Source organism: Lytechinus pictus, chromosome 7, assembly GCF_037042905.1.
Source record: "Lytechinus pictus isolate F3 Inbred chromosome 7, Lp3.0, whole genome shotgun sequence".
Classification (NCBI taxonomy): Eukaryota; Metazoa; Echinodermata; class Echinoidea; order Temnopleuroida; family Toxopneustidae; genus Lytechinus; species Lytechinus pictus.
Window position 1 is genome coordinate 2078343 of NC_087251.1, and position 18619 is coordinate 2096961.

The window sequence follows — 18619 nt, forward strand, 5'->3', positions numbered from 1 at the left end:
TTACATCACCCACTAACTATTTCTTTTGTATTTTATTATCTGAAATATGAAACATTATAATTTTCCCTCATAATTCTGTGAAACAATGTTTTATTCCTTCCTGAACATGTGTAATTTTTGTACCATTACTTAAACACTTTATCATGGTTCAGTCAAGTTGGTCATTATTGCCAAATCTGTAAAAACTGAAATATTGTACAATTCAAACAATAAAAAACAAAAGAAATAGTGAGTGCTGGACATCATTGACTTTCTCATTTGCATGTCACTGAATCGTGTTTAATAACTGTTTTGTGAAAAGTAAGCAAAATTTTAAAATGTCATAACTTTCTTATTTTACATCCAATTTTGATGAAATTTTCAGCATTATGCTTGTTCGATTTTCTCTATTGATTTAAATAAAAAAAATTCTGGGGTGGACTTGACCTTTAATAATGTTAAATAATCCAATCAGTGATCTTATTCATTGAAAGTCAGGCCAGCAAAACAACGAAATTTGCCCGTTGCCCCAGTTCTTGATACCACGATAGGCCGCTTCGATTTTTAATCGTGCACAAATCGTAACACACTCGTGGTGATCAAATCTGACGTCATCTTGGGGAGAGTCGTAGCAATAGTAATAATCAGACCTACATGTATTAGGAGTCGACGCTTTATCGGCTTGACAAGACATATGCTCCCCTATTTGAAATATAATTTGCTTTTATGACGTATTACAGATAAAAGGGTTGAAGGTGAAAGTCCGGAAAAGAAATGTAAACCTGAAGAGCCAAAAAAGTGGGAAAATAAAGCAATAAAATTACATAAACGTGGATAAAAGGCAAATAGTGCCTTGACTGTCCATCACTGTTATTTAGATGGCGCTCTAAATTTCGATGATAACAAGTACATTGCATCCATGGTCTTCGCGACTCATGTTATCTTTATTTTGTACAAGGGATAGCATGAACAAAATCAATTAAGTATTTCCTTCGAAAGAAATTTACACTTTTGATATATGTATTTTCTAATCCAGCATTTCTTATACTTATTCTTTTTCGTATTCTTATTGGTTTTTAAATCTAGTCCATCATAAAATGCTTTTAAAAGGAGATTATAAAACCCAACTTCTCCATTCTCAGTAAATATTCTGATAATGTATGATCAGGTTTCTTTTCTTTTTCCTCTTTCGTTTTTATAGGAATTATCGATGATAATATTAAAATATGTATATATATATATATATATATATATATATATATATATATATATATATATATAGGCGTAAAATAATCCAGGCATTGACGATAGACGTAGCTTTCAAGGTATCTTATTTAATGCTAGCTTTCGGCCAGTAGGGCCTTCATCAGGCCTATATGTATTGAAATAAACAAAACAAAATAGAACAAAACCATACAAATAAAATCGTAATGACAACAAAGTAAATAAAGGATAACAAGAGGTAAAGAACAGAAGGATAACAGTAAAATAACAAAAGAGGGGGTAATGAATTAAACGAGATGGTTGAGTGCAATAGAAAACGATTTGGTAACTTAAACTGTGAAGAAAGACAAGGTATTTACCGGCAATGAGATTAACTTGGGTTTCTGGGCATTTGGAGGGTGGTTAGCCTGTGTGGTATGTACTGTGAATTAAAATAAGGGATAATGTTTCATGTAAAATGACAAATCGTTTCAGTATTATATTATTCTAATATTTCATATTTAAGTACATAACTATATTGATATATTCATACGTTTACGTTTACATACATATTCATACGTTTACAAGTAATAAAGGAATTGGTGGTACAAGTTATAGTTTGAGAGCTTGATATTAAATGTTCTATTATGTATAAATACATAAATATAAAAGTATAAAAAGTACATTGTTATGCGCAGGGAAATATATGTATAATTAATATTGATATTTGAGCGGTAAGCAACATAATAAACATAATAAACATACAGTCATAAAGAGCAAGGAAATCACAAACAACCAATGAAATAATCAGGTAATCAAGTAATCAGGATACTAAACCATGTAAACTGTGTGGGGTAAAGAGACGTAGCTATAACACTATATGGAAGTTGTGGACTGTTGGGACGAGGGAGACTGTAAAATAAACAACGAAATGGGTCGGAGAGAGATATGTAAATGGTTCAATAAATACCAAACATAATTATTATACATGTATATATGTCTATATATTATACAAGATCAGATCATATTAAATACAGAAATAGTTCCCTAATATTCCGGTGCCAGAGAGAGTGTGTCGAAGGTGTGAATGTATGAGGTCAAGTGAAGTGAATGAGGGTGTGGGTGTGTGTGTGTGTGAATGTGGGTGTGGGTGGATGTGTGTGTGTATGGGGGTAGTGTTGTTCTTTCAAAGTTCCAATCGCGTATTCATGTTGTTTCACTTTTAATGGTGTTTTAATGAGGAGCACTCTGGAGTCTAGGCACGTATCAGACACCTATAAATCCTCTTTGCGATAGAAAGACAAGAAATGGCAGACAAAACATCCCACAAAGAATGATAGTCATGATCAGATAGACAATTGTCTTCGTCAAAAGGGGGAAACCCCGAGGATCTGGTCTTGACAGGAAATTAAACATTTTATACGTGACAAGGAGGAATAAAAAGAGGCCAGAGAGAGAGAAATAAAAGGTGGAGATTGAGGGTGGGGGTGAGGAGAGGGGATAATCATTATACATCACTCAAAATGTCTTTGGTTCGAACATATTATTATACTAAATTGTCAAGTTATACAGTCAGATAACAATCTTTAACTCTTAATTTTCATTTATTTTCATATTATATACTTTTTAGTCTCTGCCATGCATCAAAGCCCGTAATAGAGCTTGTAGTTCATTATGTACATTTAGGAAAATAATAATATTTCATATACATTCTTTCTTGTGCGCCTCTGAATAGAATATTTCTAGATAGATGGCGTCATGTAAACGCCTATTATTATAATTTTCATTAATATTATCATTAACACGATAAAATGTTAAGTAAAACGAAAATTCTGAGGACAAGTCTAAGGACATCAAGAGCACAAAAAGAATCTTGTATCACTGTTTCACAAAATCGGGTAACGCTTAAACAGCGCTATTAAACTCATTATTCATCGAAATGTTAAGAAAATATTTTTTGGCCTGTTTTATTGTTCTCCCTTTGGTAAACAAGTGAACTCATTCTAAAAATCATTTCAAATTCGATTATACGTTTCACTTTTTTGCACACTAGAGAATTTGTCGACTTTCACAACATGCCTACGTTTCATTTTATATCTGCCTGACCTATATGTCACGCATGATCAGTTGATAACTGTGATCAAATCAGAATTAAGAGACAGGTGTAGAAGAAGCCACCGTGTTATATCACAGTTAGGATCTATCTCGGATTTTAATATTCAAATCAGATCTCAATAAGAATCACGCCCCTTTAAATAATACTCACGTTCTGTTTCTATCTCTTTGCCCCTCCCTATCCATCTCTTTCCAAATGATTTATTACCATGTATCTGTCAGTGGTTGTGCCTTTATGACTTTTTTTAGTATCCCTCCCCTAACATTCAACACTCTATTTCTCTTTCTTGTTTTGTTTGTGATATACCTCTCACCTTTTGCTAAAATTGATCATTCCCCTCTCTCTATTTCAATGTGTTTTATTCTGTTTTATTTGTGCATTTTGCTACCTATTTCCATTCCCTTTTCTCTTGTAACGCGTTTTCTTCTGTCTTTCCCCCATCATCCACAATCTCTTACAATATGTTTATATCTTGTCCATTTGTCTGTCTATCTCCCATTTCCCCCTTCAATTTATTAGTCTGTCTAGAGGGATAGAGAGAGGGGGTGGAGGCCCGGATGGAGGGTCTGTTCTCAGTTCTTTCACCTGCAGGGACGAACTCCTTTACAAAAAAAATAGGAAAACCTTGGCAAATACGAGTTAAATCAAGGGGAATACGATTACATAACTTATCTCCAAAATCGATGAAATCATTCCATCCTGGTTTACTCGCAAACATACTGGCAAGTAATCGAGCATTAATAGTTGCATTACCGGGAAGGATTCACATCCAAGTTATCGTCATGTTCGATCGCGGGAAAATAGTTTGGTTGATGATCTTTGGTCGATAAGCTTTCTCATTTTTTTTCTATAAAATGTGCTTCTTTGCTCAAAATGTATAATTGATGGGACAAATAGAGATTCCTGTCAGTGGAGGGAAAGTTTACACCCCTGCACAGTGTAAACACGTTGATTCTAGGCTTTGCTTCTCTTAAAAAAGTTCTAACACAATAGACATTCATAAATCAATAATTTTCTATTCCGAGGAGAACTTATCAACAGAAGTGTGTTCAGACCCTATTTTCATTCAAGTATACTACAAATTTCCATCAAAAGTGTGCGGTAGATCACTTGAAATGAAATGGAAATATGCCCTTCAGATCAGCTTGGTCACTCCACTCCATTAGTTCATATAATGTGTTTAAAACTCCCAGAGAATAATGAAACGTCCACTCTGAAAACAATTTACTCATATTAAAATAGATTTATCATATCAAATATCAGAATTAATTCAATTTTCTTGTTAAAATAAACGAGTATCTTTATTTATTCATTTTTTAATGAAAATCATATCAAGAGCCTCTCTCATTAGTTACAGGTATCTATCTAAATTTGAATACAATCAGAACATCACTGACAGTATCGCATGCATTACGTGATTCAATATCAGAAGCAGTTTTGAGTTTTTAATTTTGTTTTCTAACAAGAGAGAAAGAGAGAAACCCCATATATCTGATAATTAAAGTTCGTTGACCTCAAAGACTACTGAATTTTGTTTAAAATCATTCATTTCAAAAGTTTCTAATTTCAAGATTGTCACTTTCATTGACCAATCACTCCCCATCAAAACATATAGGCTGTTTTACGACTTGCGAGAAAAGAAATGTTATGATAGCGATTTGCTAAACTCATTAATTCATTCTTAAACCAAAAAAAAATACAAAAGAAATGATAGAAAACGAGTAGGTATATACGATATTTTACTATTATTCCCACGTTCTACATAACTTATATTTCGATTTCAAGAAATATAATGACATTAGTCTGGGTATGTGCAAGACTTGACACCTAACCATATTGGTACCCTGGCAAAGAGGTCAATTTACACAACCTGAGAAATTGTTGAAAATTGCCCCGAAGGTCTGAAAATAAAGGGTATAAAGAATATAATATCAGATGAAATGCAATAAGAGACTGTCAAAATATACTCGAAACAATAGTAAACATTAGACTAGACCTTTGGCATTCAATCGAGACATCTTAACGTAAAAGAAGGCCATCTATTTTAGTTTGCATTATCTCTTCTTACTTAAATGGTAAATCCACCTCAACATAATGATTTTATTACAAAGAGGAAAATCAAACAAGCATAATGTTTAAAACACGATTAAAATCCAGTGTAAAATAGGAGAGCTATGATATTTAAAATTCACCCTATAACCCCCCCCCCCCCCTCATTTTTATTTGCACAACACAGTGGTTCACAATGGGGGAAGTCGATGTTGTCACTCGCTCACTATTTCTCGTGTAATTTCTGCAGATTTGCAATGTTGTTATAAAAATAATGATAATGATAATTGTTGTCATTATAATTATCGTTATTATCATTATTATATTATCATTATTATTTTACTTATCTATACAGTATTAATACTTTACAAGCAGCAAGCTTTAAGCTCAGGTAAAAAATGAAATATATCTTCACCATGTTTACCTTCAAACATGATTTGCTCTAATCCAACACGGAAATCTGAACATGAATAATATTTACAAATCAATTAGGCTGTTCGACACTGATTTATTTATCAGACACACTTATCAAAAACTGTTATGAAGGAAAATTAATGTATATATAATGCATAAAGCGATGCATAATATAACATCCCTCTTCGGAGCCAACGAATAAGTTATGTATTTTGCACATGCACTCGCCCACACCCTTATACTTTGTATGAAACCCTTATGATTAGGGCCTTCATAGGCCTTTTTTTTTCTTTTCTCGTCTCTCGACCCCTTTTTTTCACTTTTGACAAATTTATCATTCAAGTGCCCGAATGCATTAACGAATAATAATTTCAAGTAATATACACATTTTAAGATATGTTCGAATCCAGAAATAGTAATTTAAACCCAGATGGAGAGAGGGCCTTTGGAGAAGAGTGCAACCAACGACCGTACCTCCTTCAATCAACTAGCCTTACCGTAACGAATACACATTAACCACACTCACACTGTGTTAACACTGTATTCACATAGTCACTCCACTGCGACATTTGGCATATATTTGCACACTGTGAGTGAGTGACTACATACTGAGTGAAAAAAGTGCTAGTACTTTATCGCAGTGGAATGAGTCAGAATGAGAATGTGAACACAGTGTGAAAAATACAACATAACAAATTGACTTTTTTCCTACATAGTTCACACTGTATGAAAACGTGTTGAAATTTTGTAACAGTAGAATAAACACAGTGTTGACACACTGTATTTCACTGTATGTTTTTTTTTCTGGCATGGGTGTGTGTAAATCAGACATACAGTCAATCTGCACAAATATCGTTACCATGAAATTCGAATGTACTTGACGTTACTTTCTATCAGAATTTCAGTCAGAAAACATTTTTTCTTTCTAACCGAACTGGGCCCCTCAAACTACGGAATTGACTTTCAGTGCATATTCAATCAAAATATGCAAAATTTATCATCACACAGTGATAGCAATGTGTTGAGCAACTGCCACACAGCGGAAATATTTTCAACAGTATGGTCTCACTATGTGAACACACTTTGCTAAACGAATGAGATTTAATAAGGAATTTCTTCAACACGGAGTTCTTTTCATCTTTTTACTGCATGGGCAGTGTGTGAACATGCGAACGTATTGTAACTGTGAATTTCACATAGGTGCAAGAGTTTTACTACGTGAGTGCAGTTTTAAAACAGGAAACTGAATGAGTAACGTACGTGTATAATTTTCAATTTATGAATAGAAGAAAGGAAAACAAGAAACTGATGAAACACTAATAATCTTTAGAATTATTCCCTGATATAAATCATTAAAATACTACCGATTTTTAGTTTAAAATGATGAAAATAGAAACAGTTTTCGCTTAACACTGTTTTTCGACAGATTCAAGAACACATTAAATGTATTAAACATGTTCGCTAAATGACAAAGTCCATTTGGGAGGTACTAGTATTTGTTGAAAATTGGTGAGTCGGAACAGCAATTATACGTCCTAAGCTGACGAAAAATTGCAAATTTGTGCAGAGTCCGGGAAGAAACTGTTGTTTTGATTCACCAGTTTTCGACAAAGAATTTTTGGTTGTTCATTATCACGTAGGGCATTTGACAATGGATGGTCTATGCTCTTGAATACGTATACGCGTCTTGGAAAGAAAACTACCTATGCGATACACGCGCTATATATCTTGTTCACATTGTGTTCACACTGTGGACACAATGTGTTCATAAATGAAATCAATACAATGTGTTTCTATTTATCTGGCAGGGAGGGAGAGAGGGGGAGAAAGAATGAGAGAGAGGGGGGAGAGAGAGAGAGAGAGAAAGGGGGATACGAGAGGAGGGGTGGGTGTGAGGGTTACAGGTGTGTTATGGTCCATATGTGAGTTTGCCTTGATGATATGATCGGAAGAGATCACTGAATACACACATCACCTGATGAGAGATCTGACCGTGAAGAACACCTGACCAGGGAAGTATTCCCTGATCTGACCATGAATGTAAGCACGAGGACTGCGTTGCTTTCTCAGCCAATGAATGTAAGCACGAGGACTGCGTTGCTTTCTCAGTCATCATCTGAAAATCAAGAGTGATTTGTCCCATCATCTTTGGCTGAGTGTAGTGGAATTCAGATTCGGAAACAATCCTATATAAGCCTAATCCCTTGTTTTATACTTTATTCTCGGCAAACAAAATGACAAAACAAAATAATATGCGATTATGTCGTGGCTTTATTCAATAGAGATGAACGCTTCCCGAAATTGGTGTCACAATCACATAAGTATAAAACATAGATATGAATACCTCTGATTAGAGACTTACATTCATGTATATCTGAAACCAACCGATAGCCTCGAATTAGCTCCCCGAAGGGGGGTTAAACCCCCGGCTAGAAGGCCCCCCTCCCAGAAAATTCAACGTTAAATTTCGCGGCTGCTTTCCCACTGGTTCTCTGCTAGCCGGACAGGAATACCAGCACAGCTATGAACTACATTTATGAGCTACCGGCAAATCGGTGGATTACAGATGTCATACTTATATCATATAATATACATATATATATATATACCAGCCTTCCCGCATGAGAACTTGGGTGAGGCCTAAATTTCACGAAAAATATAAATGTATACAGAATACCAGCCTCCCCGCCTATGAGATCAGGTGAGGCCTAAACTGAAAGTTCGAGCGTGACACCCTTACATAAAATATAAATGTATACAGAATACCAGCCTCCCCGCCTATGAGATCAGGTGAGGCCTAAACTGAAAGTTCGAGCGTGACACCCTTACATTCAAATCTACAATTGCGTTCTTAAAGTACTATGTAAAGTTATAAATAAATCCCCTTCGTCTAGGTACCGAATGAGGACCCGATTCAATATGAAATATTAATCAACGTACATGGCATCAAAGTGGAAAATCTAATAACTAGAGGCGAAAATATAATTCACTGCTTTAAACACCTTGCAAAAGTGACCATTGTGGATTAAAGAACATATGCCATGACAATAATATGACAATACAATTCATGTGAATTACCAATATATAACGAACACCCAGCCACAAAAACGGGTAAGGGCGAAAACCCACCTGACCACAGTCCAAAATAGATCAGAAGGATAAAATTCCCTTACGGCCCACATTTCTAAATGCACGACGATCTTGGTATTGTTTTGGTGTGCGACCAGGCAAACTGCCTCCGGATTTGAATTCGTGTTTCGTTATATAAATCAATATTATATTCATGTAAGTAAACTAATTCAAATGTCCATTATCGACAGTTCTACATCCCGTTATTCCATCCTGAACGAGCTGTACATTCCAATAAAACACAAATCAACTCTGAATGATACGTATAGCGTATCTTCATTCTCGACCTTCTCCAACGCATGTGTTTAAACAATATTCCAACATCGTTTGACCCAAACGTACCGTTTACATGGGTGGTTGTTGGGGAGGAGGTGGGAAAATTACAAGCGAATATTTTGGACGTTCATCTCCGTTGAAAGCCAAGACTAAAATGAAGGATTTTTCGCGCCTTCACACCTAGGCGCGCGCGCCAAAACATGCGCGCTCCTTGCGCCCAGTACAAATTATTGTCATTGTGGGCATAAACCAAACAGGCTGGCGCGCCATTGTGACGTATCACCTCGTCAACCGCGCCATTCCAAATTACAAATACCTTCATGACCTGGCATTGTTCACCGACTAATAAATCATTTTAAATCGCCGAGTCGTCTTTAAAATACATTATTCTCGGCAAACAAAATGACAAAACAAAATAATATGCGATTATGTCGTGGCTTTATTCAATAGAGATGAACGCTTCCCGAAATTGGTGTCACAATCACATAAGTATAAAACATAGATATGAATACCTCTGATTAGAGACTTACATTCATGTATATCTGAAACCAACCGATAGCCTCGAATTAGCTCCCCGAAGGGGGGTTAAACCCCCGGCTAGAAGGCCCCCCTCCCAGAAAATTCAACGTTAAATTTCGCGGCTGCTTTCCCACTGGTTCTCTGCTAGCCGGACAGGAATACCAGCACAGCTATGAACTACATTTATGAGCTACCGGCAAATCGGTGGATTACAGATGTCATACTTATATCATATAATATACATATATATATATATACCAGCCTTCCCGCATGAGAACTTGGGTGAGGCCTAAATTTCACGAAAAATATAAATGTATACAGAATACCAGCCTCCCCGCCTATGAGATCAGGTGAGGCCTAAACTGAAAGTTCGAGCGTGACACCCTTACATAAAATATAAATGTATACAGAATACCAGCCTCCCCGCCTATGAGATCAGGTGAGGCCTAAACTGAAAGTTCGAGCGTGACACCCTTACATTCAAATCTACAATTGCGTTCTTAAAGTACTATGTAAAGTTATAAATAAATCCCCTTCGTCTAGGTACCGAATGAGGACCCGATTCAATATGAAATATTAATCAACGTACATGGCATCAAAGTGGAAAATCTAATAACTAGAGGCGAAAATATAATTCACTGCTTTAAACACCTTGCAAAAGTGACCATTGTGGATTAAAGAACATATGCCATGCCAATATATCTTATGACAACAGTGTTTAGGCGGCATAATTTGACAAATTACCGCCAAACGAGAATATATTTTATATATATGATCGGCCGCCAAACACTTCATTCATTTTTTAAGCCTTCGTTCATAATTTAGTCTAGTTTTGCATTAGCTGGCCAAGCTAAATCAGTTATCATGCATATGTAGTCAAGTAGGCCTCCAAGCCCTCCAATAATTTTAAATGAATTTAAAATATATCATCTTTGTATAACATCTTTGTACAGCCTTGACGTCGCTGTCTTACATGACACAGTTACCTGAAGGCTGGCATTCTTTGCCTCTAGCTATTCTGGCTGATATAAGAGTGATCATTTTATACGCAGTATACCTGTTTTCTATTCTTGACCAACATACCAGCCCGTTTTAAACCAGCATGAAATGACAAATACTTTGCACCTGAATATTTCACTTATTGCATTCCAAAACCAGATAGAAAAATCCAATTCAAGTATATGAACAAATATCCATCTCAAGTATAATGAGAGCATGAAAAACACTTCAATGTATTCAGCTGTTGGAAAAATCTCCCAATAGAAATACATTAAAACATAACCGTGTCAGAACTTCATTCACAATTAAAATCTGATTACCATGCGCAAAACTAAACAAAACATATGAAGGAAGACAAGATAATATGCCATTTGAAGTATCATGATTTTGATACAAATCTATTGCAATCTTCAAAATTGAAATTCATTGCATCACCAATTTTGATAAGTTATCAATGGTGGCTGAACGCCTTCAGCTTGACCATATAATTAACAAATACTGGCATCCCAACATTGCTAAACTAGCAATGCATGCCGCACTGAGGTACTGCCTCTGTCTTGTTGTCCCATTTGCCATACATGTATAACAGTGCATAATCTAACCCTATGCACACAAATAATTCAATTGTGGACAATCGATCGATAAAAACCAAACACGGCATTTAGCTAGTCACTTCACACTTAATTCCAACAAATACGGTACATACCATACTTTATTTTATTCATTTTTTCATTATTAGTATTTATTTTTGATTTGATATACCGGTACTGTTCTGTTGGAACTGAGATAAGATAAAATCTGAAACTGAAAACTTGAGTAACATCCACAGAACAACCCCATATAACCAATGGGGTATAACCATGATAACTGAAGGCACTAAAACCAATTAGATGGCCGAAAGCCATCAGTTTGACCATATAGTTAACACATACTAGCATCCCAACATAGCTAAACCAACAATGCATGCCGCACTGAGGTACTGCCACTTTCTTGTTGTCCCATTTGCCATATAATTATAACAGTGCATGACTTAACTCCATGCACCCATATGATTCAATTGTGGACAATCGATCAATTAAAATCCAACCACAGCATTTAGTTAGTCACCTCACTCTTAATGCCAACAAACAGACATCATACCATTCCTGAGTTATAATGGATTTTGAAAACTGTTCTGTTGGAAATGAGATAAAATAAAAACTGAAACTGAAAACTAGAGTAACATCCACAGAATAACCCCATATAACCAATAGAGTATAACCATGATAATTGAAGGCACTAAAACCAATTTGAACATGAACCCTTCCCGTCAGAACTACTCCGTTTATAGAGCTACACCCCTCATGCAGCTAAACTAAGAACCAGTGAACATAAACTGGAATTTTACCGGGGATGTTTCATTTTTCGATTATGTATTCACATATCGACGTAAAACATGACTGACTTTTTGTCTTATCATCTTCACCACATCCATGAAATAATTGTTTATTTCAAAATTAAAATAACATCCGACGAGTAGTCCTTCAAAGGATAATGAATAAAATTGAAGTGCCTTATACATTTATACATGCACATATATATATATTTGTCCTGAACAATATGTTACATTCTTGTTGGCAAAAGCACAAAGAGGCAAAGGGCTTTCTTCATATGTTCAAGTTCCAATCCCTTCCAAGTGAACAATATGGAGGACCTCATAAAAAGTCTGAAAATGAAATCATAATGAACTCATCCTCATATCATGGACTCATTATTCAAGATAGCCCACTGTATCATGATGTTTCAAACATGAAATTGTTTTCCCTGCTGCAATACTGTTCCTTGAAGGCTAAGATGTTTGTTCACCAGTTTTTTTTTACTGAAGAAAACCTCTATTCCTTGGACTACGTATTATAAATCCACACCTGTCGGTAAATTATTAATATGAAGATGAAGACGTTGACCACTGCTCCAATTAGGGTAATTTCCGGCAGCATAGTTCTCAGGCTATACCCAGTTCATTTCTATTTATTACAAGAGCGTATTAACGCCACAATTGACATCCATTACCATGGACTCTAGGCTATCTGGTCAGGAACTAGATCCAACCAAAGGGAAACTCTTTGGCAGCCAGACTTGGAGCGTTCTAGGTTATACTATAGTAGGTCCGATTGTCATCAAACTTTCCTGCCAGCCTACCTTGCCTCGCAGTAGTCAGCTTGAATCCATTTTATCCAAAGAGCCGGCTCTGCAAAAGAAAACAAGAAAAAAGCCTGGGCAGAACACCTAAATCTGTATCTCGTACCAAAACGGGTTTGTCCCTCTGCTTTCCCTTTCAATTTATCACTCAATTATGAGCTTAACACGAAAGGAGCAGCTTCCCGAAACATCTGAAAACCGCCTTCACGGAATAATCAGTAGTCCTGCTCCTTATGTTTCATTTTTAACTTTAATTTTCCAATTCCCTACAGTACAACCCCAACCAGCGATGCAATATCATCTGCATACATGTGCGTGTCGCAACTTAGAATATATTTCAAAACCAGATTAAGCTTCAAATAATCTGTTCCAAATGACTATAACTTGTATTATTTTGAAATATATTATCATTATTATATCAGTATTCAGTTTACCTCATATCACTGCAGAAATAATCGAGCCAAATTATTGCATCCAGCCCATTGGAAACATTTTCATACTCAACGGGCCACCAACAAAATATTTCACACGCTGTACAATTCCAAAAAAGAAGATGTACTTTTGTAACCTGGTTCCTGATTGTGCAATCGGTAAATTTCGTTTGATTGGCCAGTTTACCTACATGGCTCATTGCATTAAAGGCATCCGTATTGTGTCCCCCGAAAGCAAAGGGGGGGGGGGGTGACAGCATGGTGCATCTACAAGATTTCAGACTTTCCCACACATGCCCATTTACATAATTACATAATTATCATTCTTTTTAAAATGATATTATCTCAGTTCAAATCATTGACCAGCCAAATAGGCCTATTTGATAAATACCTTGAACCATGAGGTGCAACTAGGTTCAATTGTGAAGCGCTTTGAGCAGTTCGACTTCGAGGTTGATATAAAGCGCTATATAACAACCAGTAATTAAATTCAATTCCAATAGGGCCTAAGCATTTCTACTTTTTTTTTTTTTTTACACAAAATAAAATCCACACAAAATCATCGCACATAAACGACTCCTATTACATAAAGGTTTCTTATTGGGAGGCCTATAATATTATAACAAACTGCTCGTTGACCACTTGACTTCAATCTAAACTAATTTGGGGATTCCAAGCTAGTTTGAAATTACATCCGACTATTATGTGCATGGTAAGTCCACTTTTACGTGTACCATGTTTCCTCGAAATGTGAAGCTCACATTTCCACCAAGCATCGGCATTCAATTCGTGCAAAGTGAATTCCAAAAACCAACCCGTTTCAAGGCGTAAATGTATAAACAGAACTGCTTGGTGCAAGGTGGAGGTATTTATATTTAATGTATAATCATTATCACACTGTATCATCAACATCAGCAATAAATAGTATTATTTTCAATACTTTAAACTCTAGTTATTTTCCTTTAAAAGACTGTAAGAAATCCATACAATCGCATGTCATAATGCTAAGCCACATCCGCTACTTTTCAAGTGACTGATTCAACAATAATATCATGCCCGTCGCAGTCTGTAGATGTTCATTTAAAAACTGAGTAGACGTATACATATCTAGTATAAGCTCTTCCACCACCGGTCTATCCACATAATTTTTAGACCGAGAACACAGCTCATGCTGGCCCATATCCAGAAAAAGTCACAGAGGTCAAATACTACTTTTATAGGCCTAACTGAACCAGCTGATTTATCCCCAAAACAGACATGTAAAACCGCGTCTACTGTTAGTAGATCTAACGTTGGACTTAGCCTAATTTCCTCTGTGGTGTCACCATTAAATTGTAGTCCGAGTACCTGTACTAGTAGTAGACTACTTGTAAATTTATAACAAAGACAAAGTGACATTTCTCACTCAGTTATTTATCAGCACCGAAAAAGTTCGAACTTTTTGCCAATCACTAGTAGACCCTCTGCTATTCTCACCATTTTTGCCAAAAACGGCGGCTTAAAATTAATCATGGTCTTAAATACATCTTAGCCTAGCCCATCACTAGGCCTAGAATAAGCTGTAAATAATGGCTGCTAGAACCAATTTCATATCGGCCTCTATAGACTTCATTTTTCTTTGATTTTCCATCGAAAATATACATCGATTCTGGCCGAAGCTTTAGAACCTCAATGTAGTCATATACTGAGGAGACTAACCCCAATTTCCAAACCACCGGCTGTGAAAATGTATTTACATCCATATTAACCACAGCCATGAACTAGGGCCTACACCTAATACGATACGGTAATTAACGTTAATAAAATTGTTGAACTCTTTTTAAAAATCACCATGACACACCTAGTGACCTAGTTCAGACACTAAAACAAGTCGTCAAGTAGGAACAGGCCTAGCTAGGCCCGTGTTTGAATTATGACGACAACCCCTCCCTTTTCCATCATGATCGTATAAACCGCTTGGACCAAATTAAAATTAATTCCAGGCCAAGTCCAAGCTGTGTCTTATTATGGCTTGACATATGACCTACATTCAAATCTAAACATTGTGTTGACAAGCCAAATAGCCCCCCCCCCCCCCCCCCCCATCGAACCATGTTTGCCTGACTACCTTAACTAGTCTTATGCCTGGCCTATGGTTGGTAATAGGATCTTCGCGTTCTAACGTGAAAACCGGGGGGGGGGGGTTGACGGGCCATGAAATTGAAATGAAAAGGACTCAGAGCCTATTAACTCCTGACCAATAAGAACATGATTTTGTTCGAAATCTAAAGCCAGGCCTAGACAGGCCTACCTGCTCGTTACAAAGCAGGCCTCTTCTACGATTCATTTAAGCCTAACTTCTACTCTAAGTTAGCACTACAGTATACTAGGCTTAACGTTAGGCCTAACGTAGACCTACTAGGCCTAGGCCTAGGATACTATTTGACACTAAACCGTAGACCTAAATCTAGACTGAGTCTAGCCTAGATCTATTCCTGCTTCGTACTCACCGGATAGGCTAGGTCTTGTAGAGACTGAAACTTGTGAATTCTCTGGTAGTGGTACCGACCACGAGTACCCCGTTCCCCGTTCCGTCTGCCAATCCAGACCGTCGCCTCACCTCCCACAAGCAGACTCGAGAGCTCGGACTCAGGAGTAGGACCTCTGACTTCCGACAAACATTAAATACTCATAGTCATAGTCATATCATTGGGTGATCATGATGAATCATAGTCGACTGTATCATGGCGTCGCCGACAATGTCTAACTTATGCATGATTTTGTTGCCAATGTAGGCCTAACTTAGGCCTAGTCTCTAACCTTGTGCCAGGGTCCGTGCTCAAATGTTTTGTTGGCTGGGTTGGCTGTTGCCAGTCCCAAATCCTGCACGTTAACGACAAGACTCTCAGACTCAATAAAAATTCCAGGCTTATGAAAAGCCGAATGAACTGAATTCCACCTAGCAGCTTGAGTCACATTCTCATCATTCGTTCCCATCGTTGCTGAAACCAAACAGCTCAAAAGTTAGGGCCCAGCCGATCTGCTGACTGCTGTAATCGATACAGTCGCTCCCCGTCGTATTAAACTTGGTTCAAAGTCAAAGCAGACGAGTTGTTGTTAATGTTAGGCCAGGCAAGAAATAGAGTATCATCAAGTAATTCGGACTGCATTTTCAGCTTCATAAGCGAAATTGTTGTGAGTCCCGATCGATGATGGTTTCAACAAAAAATTCTTGTAGATTTCGTTGCTCTTTGTAGATTACGACGTCTTCAAAAATGCAAGGTCGTAAGAAAAATTACAAGCGAATATTTTGGACGTTCATCTCCGTTGAAAGCCAAGACTAAAATGAAGGATTTTTCGCGCCTTCACACCTAGGCGCGCGCGCCAAAACATGCGCGCTCCTTGCGCCCAGTACAAATTATTGTCATTGTGGGCATAAACCAAACAGGCTGGCGCGCCATTGTGACGTATCACCTCGTCAACCGCGCCATTCCAAATTACAAATACCTTCATGACCTGGCATTGTTCACCGACTAATAAATCATTTTAAATCGCCGAGTCGTCTTTAAAATACATTATAATATCGATTTGTAGATATGGAAAATGTCAATTGGAAGAAAAATAAATGTTTAGTTGAATTGAATGAAAAAAAAATCATTGTCATTTAACATTGCTCTCTATACCACTAAAATATTGGCATCATATTTTTCTCGGGTTTTTTGTTGAATATAAGTAATATTCAATAATGATTACACAATTGCTAATAAAGTAATAAGTAATATAAGTAATAAGATTAAAGTAATAATGCTCGTACATGCATGTAGGCCTAAAGGTGCAGAAAAATGAACTATTATTTAAGTTGACGGATGGAGAGATAAATGAAGAAGGGGAGGGAGGGGGCAGGAAGGAAGGGAGGGGTGGGTAGTGAAGAGATGAAACCATGCATTTGACAAGAAAAAATCCTTATTTCATATTACTCTTTTCATTCTGTTTAAATAATTGCTTAGCTTTGTTAAATGATATAATTTATTGTCAAAATGTACGTTTGATAACGAGATGTCATATTTGCATCACATAGGTGTTCATGTTTTGTTCTTGTTGATCTAGACTGACAGGCAGTATAAGTGTACCATGGACATTCTGATTTGACAATTCTTTTATGACATGATATCACTAAAATCATTCACAACTAGCCGCATGGATGAACCTTGCAATGTTCTTGAAAAACGTTTGTTTTTTGTCTGTTTTTTTTATTTCAATCTGTGAAGATTATGTGATTTCATAATTACAAACGATTAAAAAAAAAAGATAATTATGTTTCCTTTCACGTGTTATTTTCTCTAATATGCGATTAATCTAGAACAAACGTTTTTCCTTTTCAGTTAAAGCAACGGGATTTTGAAAGTAAGGGGGGGGGGTGGGAGGCAAAAGAAAAATAATTATGGGGTCATTGGTGGTCAAGACGAATGTTCCGCAAAATTGTAATTCAGGATCGAGGGAGATAGAGAGGGGAGAAAGATTGAGGAAATGGGAGTGAGGGAAATGGGAAGGGGGTGCGTTTACCCCCATGCCCCCTTTCATGCCTGAACTGCGTTTGCGTATTATTTATCAGAAAGATTTATCGCCCTCGTACATGGACATCCCAGTTGCCTAGCTACCTGTCACTCATAATAGACCACACCCACTTACTTGTCGACCAATCAGGAGGACTCTTACACTGACTGTGCAAGAGGTCGGTACCAGAGTGAGCCTGCGACCACCAAGATTATCAGATACCAACAAATTCATCTCACTCATGTGAAAGTGGCTTCATTTTTCAGTTCACAGTTCCAGTGTACATGCCGAGATAAAAGTTGTTCCACGCTGCGCTGTTTGTAGCCTTTAGAATATGCAACGTTCTTCTTTCAGACCTTAATCGTAACGGGGATATCATAGAGACTGATGACTTCTTACAGCATTCACCCTGCTAAAAAGCTAGGATACTGTGCATTAACCTAACTCATTAGAAACGTCAAATTTCTGTACAGGACATTTTCAATGATAAGTCTTTATTTAATGATGGAAAAGAAGATGGAAATATGGAATTTGATCGGCCTGATGCTAGTCATCTCTACAGGAATGGTGAATTGTTCTAACTGCATAGAAAAGTTCGAGTCCTGGAGTCCTCTATCGTTTTCCACCATGTTCCGACAGCACGCTATTCATGGACTGATCCAGGGTCGTGTTACCCACATCTACCCCCCTCGACACATCCCTCATTGTGGTAGAGAGGTTATTACCGCTCAGATTGAGATTCAGTGTGTCTTCCGTGGTAGTTCTGATCTTGAAAGACAACCAATCATCAATG

General features: G+C 36.9%; 1 long non-coding RNA gene across 1 annotated transcript; it reads right to left on the reverse strand.

The window, feature by feature from the left end:
- Positions 1–8014: 8014 nt before the first annotated feature.
- On the reverse strand, positions 8015–16846 carry LOC135154680 (uncharacterized). The gene is made up of 2 exons (XR_010294030.1): positions 13297–16846; positions 8015–12911 (listed from the first exon to the last, which is right to left on the reverse strand). It is a non-coding gene; the product is annotated as an uncharacterized LOC135154680 (long non-coding RNA).
- Positions 16847–18619: the final 1773 nt, after the last annotated feature.